Source organism: Hesperophylax consimilis, chromosome 10 (assembly GCF_061612785.1).
Source record: "Hesperophylax consimilis isolate HC1 chromosome 10, BYU_Hcon_1.0, whole genome shotgun sequence".
NCBI classification, from domain to species: Eukaryota; Metazoa; Arthropoda; class Insecta; order Trichoptera; family Limnephilidae; genus Hesperophylax; species Hesperophylax consimilis.
The window spans coordinates 36,320,530-36,334,365 of record NC_142845.1 but is presented as its reverse complement, the minus strand read 5'-3'; the positions used below and the strand labels follow the sequence as shown (position 1 = coordinate 36,334,365).

The following is a 13,836-nucleotide window of genomic DNA, read 5'->3' as shown; positions in this document are numbered from 1 at the left end:
AACAAAATGAAAAAAAACGGAAAATTCGAAAGAGAAGAAGATGGTGGATGATTAAAATTCACAGAAATCGTACCAGGTAATTCATTTATATTCTAATATTTTGTTTATTTGTGTGTTTTGTGTTCGTAGATGCTATTTTTTTTTTGTTTTGTTTCAGAGAACTAATTGAAGAACGGTTTAATGAACTTCTTTGTGAGCCGTCTGGGGAGTTTGATAACTTCTGTCGCATGACCTCGGCTGATTTTGAATTCTTGCTGAACAAAATTTCACCTGCGATTTCAAAGCAAGATACCAATTTCAGGGAAGCTATACCAGCGAAATATCGTCTTGCGATAACTTTAAGATTTCTGGCATCTGGCGACAGTTATAAAAGCCTTCATTATTTATTTAAAGTATCGAGCCAAAGCATATCTACAATCGTACGAGAAGTTTGCAAGGCTATTATTGCAGTTCTAAAGGACGAAATAAAGGTAAAGGAAAACAATAATAATATTTTTTATGATATTTTTTATTTCTTTTTTGTTAGTACAAATTACAATTACAAATTACAATCACAAATTACAATTACAAATTACAATCACAAATTACAATTACAAATTACAATCACAAATTACAAATTACAATTACAAATTACAATCACAAATTACAATTACAAAAAAGTTTACTGATTAGTGTCATTAGACACTAATGAACAATTAAAATTTTAATGACACTAACAATTTACTGATTCGTGTCATTAGAAGATTCGAAATCTTCATACGCTTTCAATAAATCTGCGTTTGCAATGTACTCTCGAGGGGGCTGAAGTATTTCTGCCGATATTATTTCTATTGGACGGGTAGAATTGCAGTCGTTTTGGGGTTGACGATTGGATGAATGCGGATTGAAAGTATCGGGTTGTATCGGGTACTGGTTAAATGGAACAATTTTTTTGGTTCTTCGAGGTTTTGGGTTCAATAAGCTCATAGAGGGCTCGTAAGAAGTTTGGGAGGATGAAGGGCGTTTTGGAATTGGTGTGCTCAAGGGTTCGTAATGGGAAGATTGAGATGATGAAGGTCGGCTGGGAAAATGGACGCTGGATGCCGATGGAGGTCTATAAAAATTTGAATATTGAGGAGATATTGAGGTTTCTCTTATGAATTCACTTTGCTGAAGTCTTTCCACAAACAATCCATCAATTTTTAACATAAAAAGTTTCCTTTCATTGTTAGAAAGCTCCCGCAGCTCCCGCAGCTAATAACTTTCCGTAGAGGTCACATTCATCGTCTTTGGGAGGCGGTGGCTTATTTAAAATGTTTGTCAATTGTCCTAAAGCTGTGGTCATTTGTCGCTCAGCAAAGTCAGGAGCACGGCGCGGGCGAGGGGGTTTCGGCGTAGAAACAGGTGTGGCCGAAGAAGTCGATGGCAGCGGGTGATTGTTGTCTTCTCCTAATAAGTCCCCATCCATCTCTTCGGATTCGATTTCTATCTCGTCGATTTCCGGTCGTGATTGCTGAACAAAATATAAACCGACAGTATTAAATTGTTATTTGTTACAGATTAATTGTTTTATTAATTACTGATATACCTAATATGTTATAATTTCAGATGCCCTCAACAGCGGAAGGTTGGCTGGCAATAGAAGAAGGATACAGGAGCAAGTTTCCACATTGCGTGGGTTCGTTGGACGGCAAACATATAGTTATTGAAAGTCCATTTTATAGTGGTACTGAGTATTTCAACTACAAGAAAACGTTTAGCATTGTTCTTATGGCATTAGTCGATAGCAAATACAAATTTACATTTGCGGACATAGGAAGTCAAGGGAGAATTAGTGACGGTGGTGTTTTTAAGAATTCATTATTGTGGCAAAGAATTTGTAGAAACGAAACTAATTTCCCCACATCTTGCCCACTTCCTGGATCAAATAATGACGTGCCTTACGTCTTTTTAGCCGACGGTGCTTTTGCCCTAAGCACTCATATAATGAAGCCATACCCTGGAAATCATGAAATAGGTTCACCAAAAAGGAAATTTAACCAATGCTTATCTAGGTCTCGGGTTGTCGTGGAAAATACATTTGGGGTTTTAACTTCAGTTTTCAGAATTTTCCGACGACCAATTAATTTGCAACCAGATACTGTGTCGGAAATCACGATGACTTGTGTACTCCTACATAATTTTCTCAGAAAAAGTGAAAGTTCTTCAGCAAGATATACTCCCCCAGGTACGTTTGATGCACATGATGAAAATGGCAATCTTATGAGACTTGGTTCATGGCGAAGAAACCAGGATGAATATAATGCAATACAAAACATGCCAAACATACCCCGAAGGTCGCCGTTGAACACCATTCAAATTAGGGAAGAATTTACTTCATATTTTTGTAGGAGCACTACCTGAAGAGCGATTCTATATCTTTAGTGGGATCGTAACGAGATAACGGACGCGATCTCCTTTCAGATTTGTGTGATTTTCTATAGCGGTTATTTGATTTTTCTATGGGCCGATGTCAGGTTTTAGCTGTGAGCTGTGGCGGCTCATGACTTTTTTGTGTGCTAGTTTTTTTGTATGAAAAATTTTATGAATTTTTAGTTTGGCCGTGTGTCACACGGATTTCCTGAAAAATCTTCATACAAAAAAACCGATTTTCGAAAAGAATAAAAGAAAATTCGCCTACGACAACTTCAATAATGCCGTTTTTTAATATTAGCACTCTAGCACACCCAAAAGTCACGAGCCGCCACTGTATGTGAGCTGTCACATATTTTAGCTTAGATCGTTCTAAACACTAATTCCTATTAATAACAGCCATAGAAAATCACACAAATCTGACAGGAGATCACATCCGTTATCTCACAAAAGATATAGAATCGCTCTTCAGGACGTGATTTATAAAATTACATTTTACCAATATAATTTTATACAATGTCATGTCATGTCAATAAAATTAAACCTAAAAATAAACCATTAAAGTAATATGAAGTTTTTTTACTCACCGTGTCGGTATTTATTGTATTTCTACAGGTATATATAGGCAATAAAAAAAGTTCCATCGTCTTGTACGCGAACCAAATGGGATCATATATGTCTTCAACGCCTGAAAGGAAAAAAAAATTATATTTCTCTTACAAATTTACTCAAATAAATTGAAACAAAAATAAGGTAAAGAGGCATAAAAATAATTATCCATACCAGCGCCAGATCGTATGGAATCTTGCTTCTTTTTTAGATGTTTCCTAAAAGTTGTCATCAAAATCTCTTTCTTTGATTTTATTTCCTTTACGGGCTTATTCACAGTTCGGCTCAAACGAGTCCACGCATCAGACACTTTTTTTTTTATCTTTATGATCCACATCGTTTGGGTTCCAAATGCACGACTCCCCTTGGTAACATTCCAAGAAAAATAATGTCGTGTCATTTGTCCAGGTATTCATGTTTGGAATTTTTATTTGTATAAAAAGTTCGGAACGAAAAGCACGTCAAGTTCGGAACGAAAAGCACGTCTACCTTCCGCCAGTCCGTAAGTTGTACTAACGTGTAGGAGTGAGCGTTATTTAACGTAACTAGATACAATAACTAGTTTCGTCGATGTAACGGAAATAACTAGTCTCGATAAAATTACAAGTAGTTATTTTTGTAAATGCGTTATTTGGTGTTGGGTGTGATGTAAAGTAGTTTCGGCCGTTTCGCATGCGACCGCGTTTCAGTAACGCCGCGTTTCGTAACGTAACGCGGTAGTCGGCGCCGTCGGCGGGACGGATTGTTATTTGTTATGCATATGTGAGACTAGTTTCGGTCGTTTCGCATGCGACCGCGTATTTCCAATCTCTGCCGCGTTTCAGTAACGCCGCGTTTCGTAATGTAACGCGGTAGTCGGCGGTATTGTTATGTTATGCATATAAATCACCATTAGTCCTCGTTTCAGTCGCCTACGCGTTTCGTTGCTCTATCTATAACACTTGTACACATTTTAATATTGACAGTTATTTTGAAATATTATTATGTTATTTTTGCTTATAAATGTATCTTATGTAATAAATAAATAAAAAATAAATCTGTTTGTATGAGGGTGACGACCGTAATTATAGAAGGGTAAGCAGAGAGGATAGACCGCTTTTATTACCTCCAATGTTTTGTTTTACATTGAAAATAATTAAATAATTTTAGCGCGACTGAAACGTGAAAGGGATTGGAAATACACCTCCCGGGCAGCCGAGCGAATACCGCACAAGAGTCCCAACTGCTCCCGTCTGGAGCCAGTGCGAAACAATTTATTTTTGGGGTATACCATGTAGCGCTACCCCCTTCTTTAGCCAACGTTTCGGACAGCGTTACAGTGTCCATCATCATACCGCACAAGAGTCCCAAAAGCTCCCGTCTGGAGCCAGTGCGACTATGGCACCCCCAATTGAGGTATGTTGTGAGTTGTGAGGCTGAAGGTAGTAGGGAGGGGAAGGAGATGGGGTAGATGAAGGTGGGGAAGTACCTGGCTATTCAGATCTGGTCACTAAACACGGCTAAAGCCATTTCAAGCAACGTTTCAATTCTGAATGGTGGTCTTACACCAGGGCGATACTGAGTGTATCTTCCTGTATAGATAATTTAATAGTACACAACTGCTGCCCCTGTACAAATGTCAAGTGCGCCACACTGTAGAATTTGGCAGCCACCTCGGGTTTGGAGCCCCAAAATACCTGAAAACAACCCTTGACTCTGTGCAGAAACGGGCGGTCCGTTTGATAGATTCCCCTATCTTAACAGAACGGATTGCAATCTTTAGAGCACAGACGTCAGGTTGGTATGCTGTCCTTGTTCTACCAGTATTTCAATGGAAGATGCTCCGAGGAACCAGCATCATTGATCCCTTCGGCACCGGTGAATAGTCGGGAAACACGCCAAACGCGGGCAAACACATGTAAGTACACGGATGACATTTGTCACGCGAGGACGGGTCGCTTCTACGAATCGTTAAGCTCGGTCCAGACATGTTCTTTTGTCCGTACCGTACCTCCGTTTCGTACCAGCGTCGCGATCAAGAACGCTAGTTTGGACGCCCGTTCGGTACGGTACGGTGGTACGGCATCTCGATACGGATAGAGGTACGCTCCGATCCATCGCGAGTCGGTTTTTCGGCCCGTTCAAAGGCGATACGGTACGGGTCTGCGCCAGTCTGGACGTGTTCGCGGCGTCTTACATCTTTCTCTGATTTTGAACAATTCTAACTCCCACCAACGTCGCCTTTTTTGTTTTTTTTTCGTTATATTATTGTGAATAACAATGAAGGACGCGCAAGCAATCGTCAAATTCTCAAACACTTCCGCAGTCGACGACATGGTGGGAGGAAATGGACACGCGATGATCGCAGCGACGTTACGGAGATACGGGCTCTTGATCGCGACGCGGATACGAAACGGAGGTACGGTACGGACAAAAGATGATGCGTCCAGAGTTTTTGGATCGCGACGCTGGTACGAAACGGAGGTACGGTACGGACAAAAGAACATGTCTGGACCCAGCTTTATTTGGTACAACAGCTCGACTTTGGAACGGTTTGCCGGCCTCTGTGTCTCCTCCCTCCTATAACATGGGTATCTTCAAGGCCCATGTTCACTCCTTCCTTTCCTCAAAAAGACCCTCCACCCAGCATCCCCAAAGATGACATAGGCCCTGAGGGAAATTGCTTCCCTCCGGGCCTCCTGTGAGGAGTTAATATAAAATATATATATATACATAATTTAAAAATTTCTCGAGTGAATTCTAGTACTTTACGGCCGGGCGAGCGAAAATTCCCGAAAAGCGGGAGTCCCCGTCTCTGGGAAGCGACAGCGAGTGACCCCTTTTTGAATTTAAAGTTAAAGTAAAATAATTAATAATTTAGTTTGTCTTGTCTCGTCGCAGTCGTTATACCTACTTGTGTATAATTTTGAGTACTTTCTTACGTTTATATGTTATTTTGGTGTTTTATGTAAATTTAATGTAACGTTTCTTTGTTATTATGTAAATATAATTAGTGTGGATTGTAATGAGTCTAAATAAAGTGTAAATATAGTGTAAATAAAGTGTAATATAGTATAAATAAAAACTTATAAAATCTCGAGTGAATTCTTGTACTTTACGCCTTTACGGCCGGCCGATCGAAAATTCCCGAAAAGCGGGAGTCCCCGTCTCTGGGAAGCGACAGCGAGCGACCGCTTTTTGAATTTAAAGATTTTAAAGTAAAATAATTTAGTTTGTCTTAGTTCATCGTTATTCATTATACCTACTTGTGTATAATTTTGAGTACTTTCTTACGTTTATATGTTATTTTGGTGTTTTATGTAAATTTAATGTTTCTTTGTTATTATGTAAATATAATTAGTGTGGATTGTAATAAGTCTAAATAAAGTGTAAATATAGTGTAAATAAAGTGCAATATAGTATAAAAAAAACTTGTCGATAGTATAAAAAAAATGTCTCGAGTGAATTCTAGTACTTTATGGAACTTTTTTCAAAAACTAGATAATGAAAAAAAAGCGAAATGCAACAGTTGTGGTGAAGTTTATAGCTTCAAAAGTTCAACCGCGAATTTGAAAACACATTTGAAGCGAAAACACCTCCATGCGTATATAAGCATTTGTACCGCACAATCAACGGCAAGGACCCCAGAACAAAGTCGTGGGCAGGAACCCCCAGGCGATGTCCAACCTCAGCCCTCGTCATCCAGCTCCGATGCTGCGTCAGCTTCTACGTCCACTGCTGCAAGTACCATACCCATATACCGCGCTGCGCAACAGCGCATTGATAGCTACGTAATTGGAAAAAAAGTAACACTAACTAAAAAAAGACAAATTGATAATGACCTTGCTAATTTATTTATAGATAGTTATCACCCTTTTTCTTTAGTAGAAGAACGTGCTTTTAAAAAATTTGCCCGACACATACCTGGATACGAGTTACCATCTCGAAAAACTGTCTCTAACATTCTCATTCCCACATTATACCACCAAACAGTTCTACGAAAAAAAGAAGAAATAAACGATATTGAATTTCTATCTCTAACAACAGACTTATGGACGTCTCGGGTCAATGATGCTTACATAGCTGTAACGGGGCACTATATAACAAAAGATCTTGTTCTTAAAACATTTTTATTAAAATGTGCAGAGTTTAAAGATATGCACAGCGGTGCGAATATTCAAGCTGCATTGCTCGAAACGACCAACGAGTGGAATGTAACAAATAAGATAAATTTTATTGTTAGTGACAACGCAGCTAACGTCAAAAAAGCCATAGCTGATATAGGGTGGAAGCATTACGGATGCTATGGCCATACGTTGAACTTAATAGTGCAAGATGCCCTGAATTTAGTCCAAGCTTCTTTGGATAAAGTCAAAACTATCGTCCGACATTTTAAGACAAGTACAGCAGCGCTAGAAAAATTATTAAAAGTGCAATCACAGGAAAAGCCGGACGTGATACCAAAGCGCTTGATACAGGAAGTACCAACCAGGTGGAACTCTACGTTTGCTATGTTACAGCGATTTGTCGAACTAGAAAATCAAATATGTGCCACTGTTGCAATTCTTAAAAAAGATTTACCAATCTTAACTGTTGAGGAATGGACAATGTTTCACGAACTGTGCAAGGTTTTAAAACCTTTCGACGAAGCTACGAAAGCTATGAGTGGCGAAGATTATATGACAGCCAGTACCATCATAGTCATGACACGTTGTCTTAGAGAATCATGTAATCAACTGCTTCTGGAAGGCTTTACTCTAATTACAAACAATGTAATTACTGCACTTCGGACAGGCTTAGATAAAAGACTAGAAGGTGTTGAGAGAAGTCGAACATTCTCGATATGTACAATTTTAGACCCAAGGTACAAAATGAATGTATTCTCTGACACTAATGAGGCAGAAAAAGCAAAGAAAATGCTGGAAGAGATACTTGCAACTGATATAAGACGGCGACATGGAGAATACCAACCGCAACCGCAACAATCCACTTCAACCTCAGCTTCCATACCGGTACGAGATAAATTTTCACCTTGGTCCATTTTAAGCAATATTGTCGGGACGCAGCAGCAGCAGCAAGTAGGCACACCTTTGTCGTGTGCCATCAAAGAAGTAAACTCTTATTTGAAAGACAATATTCTACCAATGTTTAACGACAGTGGGAAATTTAACTGTCCATTGCAATGGTGGCAACTTAACCGTCACATTTATCCCAACCTTGCTATACTTCTGCGCAAGTATGGCAACATAATGGCAACTTCAGTTCCGTGCGAGAGGATATTCAGCAAGACAGGGCTCACGATTAATAACCGCCGCACACAATTGAAGACAAACAAAGTTGCCCAATTGATGTATTTAAATGTTAATTTAGATCCAAAAAGATTTTTGTTAGAGTCATAAACTCTTTTAGTCATTAAATAAAAATAAAAATGTAAATAATTTTTATAATATTATAAGACTTACAAACTATGTGTAAATAGCCAAACAAACAAAACAAGTGTAATGAACAAACCAACCAAATTTTTTTTTTTTTTTTTAAAGAAAGACAAACATTCCCGGGTTACGAATAACCCAACAATGTTTGAAAATCTCCTACTACCACCACAGAAAGCCGAAAATGTTGCTTGTGTTGTGATGGAGGACTTAGCCAGCCGAGGAATCGAACACGCGACGCTCGGGTGAGACCCAAGCACTATGCCCACTCAACCACTGACCGGTCAAATAATTATACAGTGTAAATAATAAAAAAATATCAGTGAAAACGATGAAAAGGTGTAAATAAACAGTAAATATAACGTGCAAATAAACTGTAAATATCAATAACCATTGTATATTATTCGTGATTAGTCGGAACTAATTAATTAATTAGTCCGACTCGGGAGACACGCCAAACGCGGGGCCAACACATGTACATGGTTGACATTTGTCACGCGAGGACGGGTAAGTGAATGAAAATAACTAGTTACAAAAATAACCGTTTTGAAACAGGTTACGCCGACCAAGAAACTTGTTTCGTTACGTTTCTTGAAAATGACGTTACGACCCACGTCTACTAACGTGTGGATGCCACGCCAGCGTTTGCCGCAAGCGCTTGCCGCTTGGGCCAAAATATCCGACCTCGATCGGATCGGCGGCAAGCTCTCGCAAGCTCTTGCAAGCCTACGCAAGCCAAGCCACACGCGCGGCACCAGACGCTGGGGCTTGTGGACGCTTGCAGAGGCTTGCCACGTATTTGGACGCGGCTTTACAGATGAAGATTTCTTATGCTCAGCGGTAACAGATAAAGAAATGACTGGTGAACTTCAGGATCTGGAAGCTCCTTCGGCTGATTCATCATTAATAGCTCCCCAACTAGACCCAGATGTCACCATGATCGAATCAGCTTCAACATCAACTGTACAAAGTCAGTCAGAGCCTTCGACGACTGCTGATGCAGATGTATTCGATATTGGAGAACAATCAGCAGAGATGGCTTCAACGTCTCAACTTCTGGATATTACAACTGTACATTCCGATTCACCAAAAACAAACACTGTTTTGCCTGAAATTATTAGACCTTTTCCTAAATCTGCTCCTAGAAAAAATATTCGTCGTGGTAGACAGCCCGGAAAAACAAAAATATTGACTAAAACATCAGAAAAACAAGACTTAATTAATAATCATGAACTGAAAAATAAGAAAATGAAAGTAACTAAAACAAACCAAAGAGGGAAAGCAAAAAAGAAAACATTTACAAGACAAATTTTCCAGTCAAGTGACAGTGAGACCGACTTAGAAGATCCCAGATATGACGATAGCTCAGATGACCCATGCGACGAAAATAATTGGTTTTGTTTCGTATGTGGAACGGACGAAAAGATAGCCATGCGACTGTGTGCCATTTGTGGCAAATATGTCCATGAGATGTGTGTCGGACTAACTAAGGATGACAAGGAAAAGTTTATTTGCCATCGTTGTTCTAATTAAGAAAAGGGAAATTGATCAAGTTTATAATAATTTAAATAATAAATGTTGATTCTCTTACACGTAGTTATAAGGTTTTGAATATTTGTTATAAGGTTTTGAATACTTATTGGGGTCATAATAATTATGTCACAACTCAAAATATTTGTGATATCATTAATGTGTGGCTATTGTCAAATTGAAATTATTAAAATACTCAAAGTTCCTCATTTTCACATTTTATTATGTAATACCAAGTGCCTTATCTTAAAAATTACATTTTTTTAAATAAAATAACAGTTTTTTATTTATTATTTCACCCACTTCTAAGTCCGGGTAATGTCTCCCTACTTGGAGGGTTAAGTCTCCCCACACAGGCGGGAGAAATTAGCCAAAATCAATTTTGTGTGAATTCGTTAATAACTGATAAATTATTTAATGTTATATCAAACGTTCTTCAGAGAAAATATAGCTAAATAGTGCAGCTTAAGATACAATTCATAAAAAGTAGCAATATTTAGTTATAGAAAAAAAGTAAAATAAAATAGTTGAGGGCGGGTACACTCTCCCGGACTCCCCCTAAGCTTTGACTGTCCAACTAGGAAGGTTTCCCATTTTAAGCAGTCAAATTGACAAGTTTAGTTCATATAAGTTGGTAATGTACACAATTACATAATAATGAATTCATTATCTTGTAGAACACTTGCAGAAGAGTACATTTGAAGTAACATGGTAACCAACCATTCAAATGATTTCCAATTTAAGGTATAAGTTAGGTTAAATAATTAGTAGTAATTAATGTAGGTACATATTGTTGAAATTACAATCTAAGAGATTGGTTAGGTTAGGATAAAACTTTTGTAGAAGTAGTGAACAAGGTACATGTTAATAAATCGGATAAATTGCGTTAAGAATTACAATATATTGGATAAGATAGTAGTAGTGAACCATGTAAGCATCAAGATGCAACATTATGAAGCCTATTAAGCATTATCAGCCATACTCTAACCACAGAGCTATCTCCCCAATATCTAGGCTCGTCGTGTATGAAATGGAGAAAAGTGTGGCATTCTGCGCATGTGTTTCTACGTTTGTTTGCTTCACTCCCTTTGTTACTATCCACTGCACAAACAATATTGTAATGTAGACGATTTATGAGCATTATTCAATATATTTTGTAATTTTTAAGATATCAATTTATAATGATACAATGATAAAGTGGCAAGACTGAAAAATTACCTGTTACGAGTACCAACGTTCCATTAACTATGAACAGTAGGTCTATTGCTGGTAGGTTGTTTTCATATTTGTTTGGACATTTAAAAATAAATTTGTATATACTTTTATTATTCCAGGTGGCTGTAAGCATGCGCTTGCATTCCTATCGTGGCTCCACAGGCGCAGTGAAGAACCTCCAAAGACCTCAACAGAGTGCTACTGGAAAAAATCGAAGATGGCAGGCATAGGAACAAGCCTTAAATTCATCAAGGTAGAAGATATGGGAACAGTACCACGTGTAAATTATCCCAACAATGATGGTACTTTCTTCAACGAGTTGATTGAAAAGAGTATCTCATGTAAATCAGAAATAGTCAAATTCTATGTTGACTCAACACCAATTGAAAACCTTTCAATTCACAATATGATTTGCAATTTTTTCAATAATGATGTAGGATCTCTCCCAGAGGAATTTATTGACTTTTGTCAATCCTCAATGACGGCAAAAGCCTGTCAGGGGGCATTTGATGAGACAGTGGATCAGGCAGACTGTCCGTTATGGCACAACCTTCGATATGCTCGAGTGACCGCCTTAAATTTGTATGAGGCGGCACACTGTAAAACGACAGACGGGTCAATAGTAGAGAAAATACTAGGTGCTAAATTATATGGGACCAAAGCCATGGAACGAGGTAAAACTCTAGAACCCAAAGTATTAAAAGTAGTCGAGGCTACAGGGAAAATGAAATTAAAAAAGTGTGGGTTAATTTTATCAAACAAACTCCCAATTTTTGGCGCTTCACCAGATGCCTTGGGAGTAGATTTCATCGTAGAAGTCAAATGTCCTATGAAAGACTCGACGATGATGAATTATTTAACGGCTACCGGAGAACCCACTCCGAAAGTAATGACACAAATACAATTGCAAATGTATTTTGCCCAGAAGACAGCTGCACTGTATTGTGTGGCCAATCCAGACTTTGAAACGTCAAAAAAAGTTACCCAGTGTCATGTCAGGTATGATGAAGACCTGATATGTCCCTAGGTATATACATGACTTGAATTCACAGAAAGGCCAAAGCAACCACGTGCGCCTGCATCTGTCTCTGTGATTTTACACGCAGATGGAGGCGGCAGTCGGATATTATTAGACCTAAATATTTAGTCAATAGCGTGGCCGGAAATCGCAATAAAAAATTAGAAAGCTAACTTGGAAATACACCCATTAGTCGGCAGATTTATCTCTAGACTCTCATTAAGTAGTAATTCTGAAATGGGAACGTTAAGCCAGCGACCCGGCAATAAAACAAACCTTCGCCCGAGGCGAATAATGGAATATTCCAAATAGTGGAAGACGATTCTCGTGTTGACATCTCTCAACTTGACATACTGCCTATTACTACTACGACAAATGCTATCGAAAATAGTCCGAAAGTTCTTTCACGTTGGCGCAAATCAAATCCAGAAATGTGGAAAGTAAATGTCGAGAAGAAAAAACGAAATGATTGCCTGCCATATTTAGGAAAGAAAAATATTTTAAAACCAGCAAAGCTTCCAAAACCAGTCGATTGTGCAAAAAAATGCCGCTTTCACTGCACTGATGTCTTTTCGGAAAATGAGCGTCTTGAGTTATGCAAGCTATACTGGGGCATTCCATCTTACGAAAGAAAGAAAGAATTTATTTTACGAAATGTTTCAAGTGAACCACCAAAATATCGTAGATTACGAAAAGAAAACGGAAAGATCCGATCAAATTCTAAATATTATTCCATTAATAGAAATGGAGAAACTATTAAAGTTTGTTGTAATTTTTTCTTGAAAACTCTAAATATATCAAACCGTTCTGTAATTATGGCTTTCAAAAATAAAGATATTCATGGAAATTTCGTGAATCCTAGAAAAAAACATACTCCACACAACAAAACAAGTAATGAAGACATCGAAAGGGTGAAAGCTCATATCGACAGCTTCCCTCGAGTTGAAAGCCATTATTGTAGGAAGTCTTCTAAACGTCTGTATCTCGATAGCAAGTTGTCGATTTCAAAAATGTATGATCTCTACAAAGAAGTTTGTGCTGAAAATCATAAAGTTCCTGTGAAACAACTAACTTATCGTAGAATTTTTGCCACCAATTATAATTTGTCTTTTTATGTGCCAAAAAAAGATCAATGCGTAATATGTAGTGTCTATGAAAAGGCTAACGAAGGTGAGAAATTGGCATTAAAAGAAAATTTTGAAGATCACATTCGAAGAAAGACTGAATCTGAGGCAGCGAAAACAGCGGACAAGGAAAGATCAAGCCAGGACTCGGCGTGTTTGACCATAACGATGGATCTACAAAGTGTTCTTCAGATACCCAGTTCAGAAGTTTCTATTTTGTACTACTTGAGAAAACTGAACATGTACAATTTTACAATTTATGAAAACAGACCACCTAATAATGGTTACTGTTATGCATGCACGGAAGTGAATGGTAAAAGGGGAAGCTGTGAAATAGGTACGTGTCTATTTGAGTATATCAACAAGCAAGTGCCTTCCGATGTAGAATACCTCTCCATATTTTCCGACACGTGTGCTGGTCAGAACAGGAATGTTCAATTATCTGCAATATTACTTCGTCTGGTACAAACAACGAATCTTAAGGTAATTGAGCAAAAATTCCTAGAAAGTGGTCATAGTTACATGGAAGTCGATGCGA

The 13,836-nt window shown here is 38.2% G+C and overlaps 1 protein-coding gene across 1 annotated transcript in view; it reads right to left on the bottom strand.

Annotated features, from left to right (window-relative positions):
* Positions 1–469: 469 nt before the first annotated feature.
* LOC149420712 (tRNA (cytidine(32)/guanosine(34)-2'-O)-methyltransferase-like) overlaps positions 470–13,836 on the bottom strand; it is a 149,123-nt gene continuing 135,756 nt past the window's right edge. The window contains exons 2-3 of the mRNA XM_089636899.1: positions 2,979–3,079; positions 470–1,978 (exon numbers count right to left, since the gene is read on the bottom strand). The gene's annotated coding sequence lies outside the window, so the exon portion shown is untranslated. The remainder of the gene's footprint in view (positions 1,979–2,978; positions 3,080–13,836) is intronic.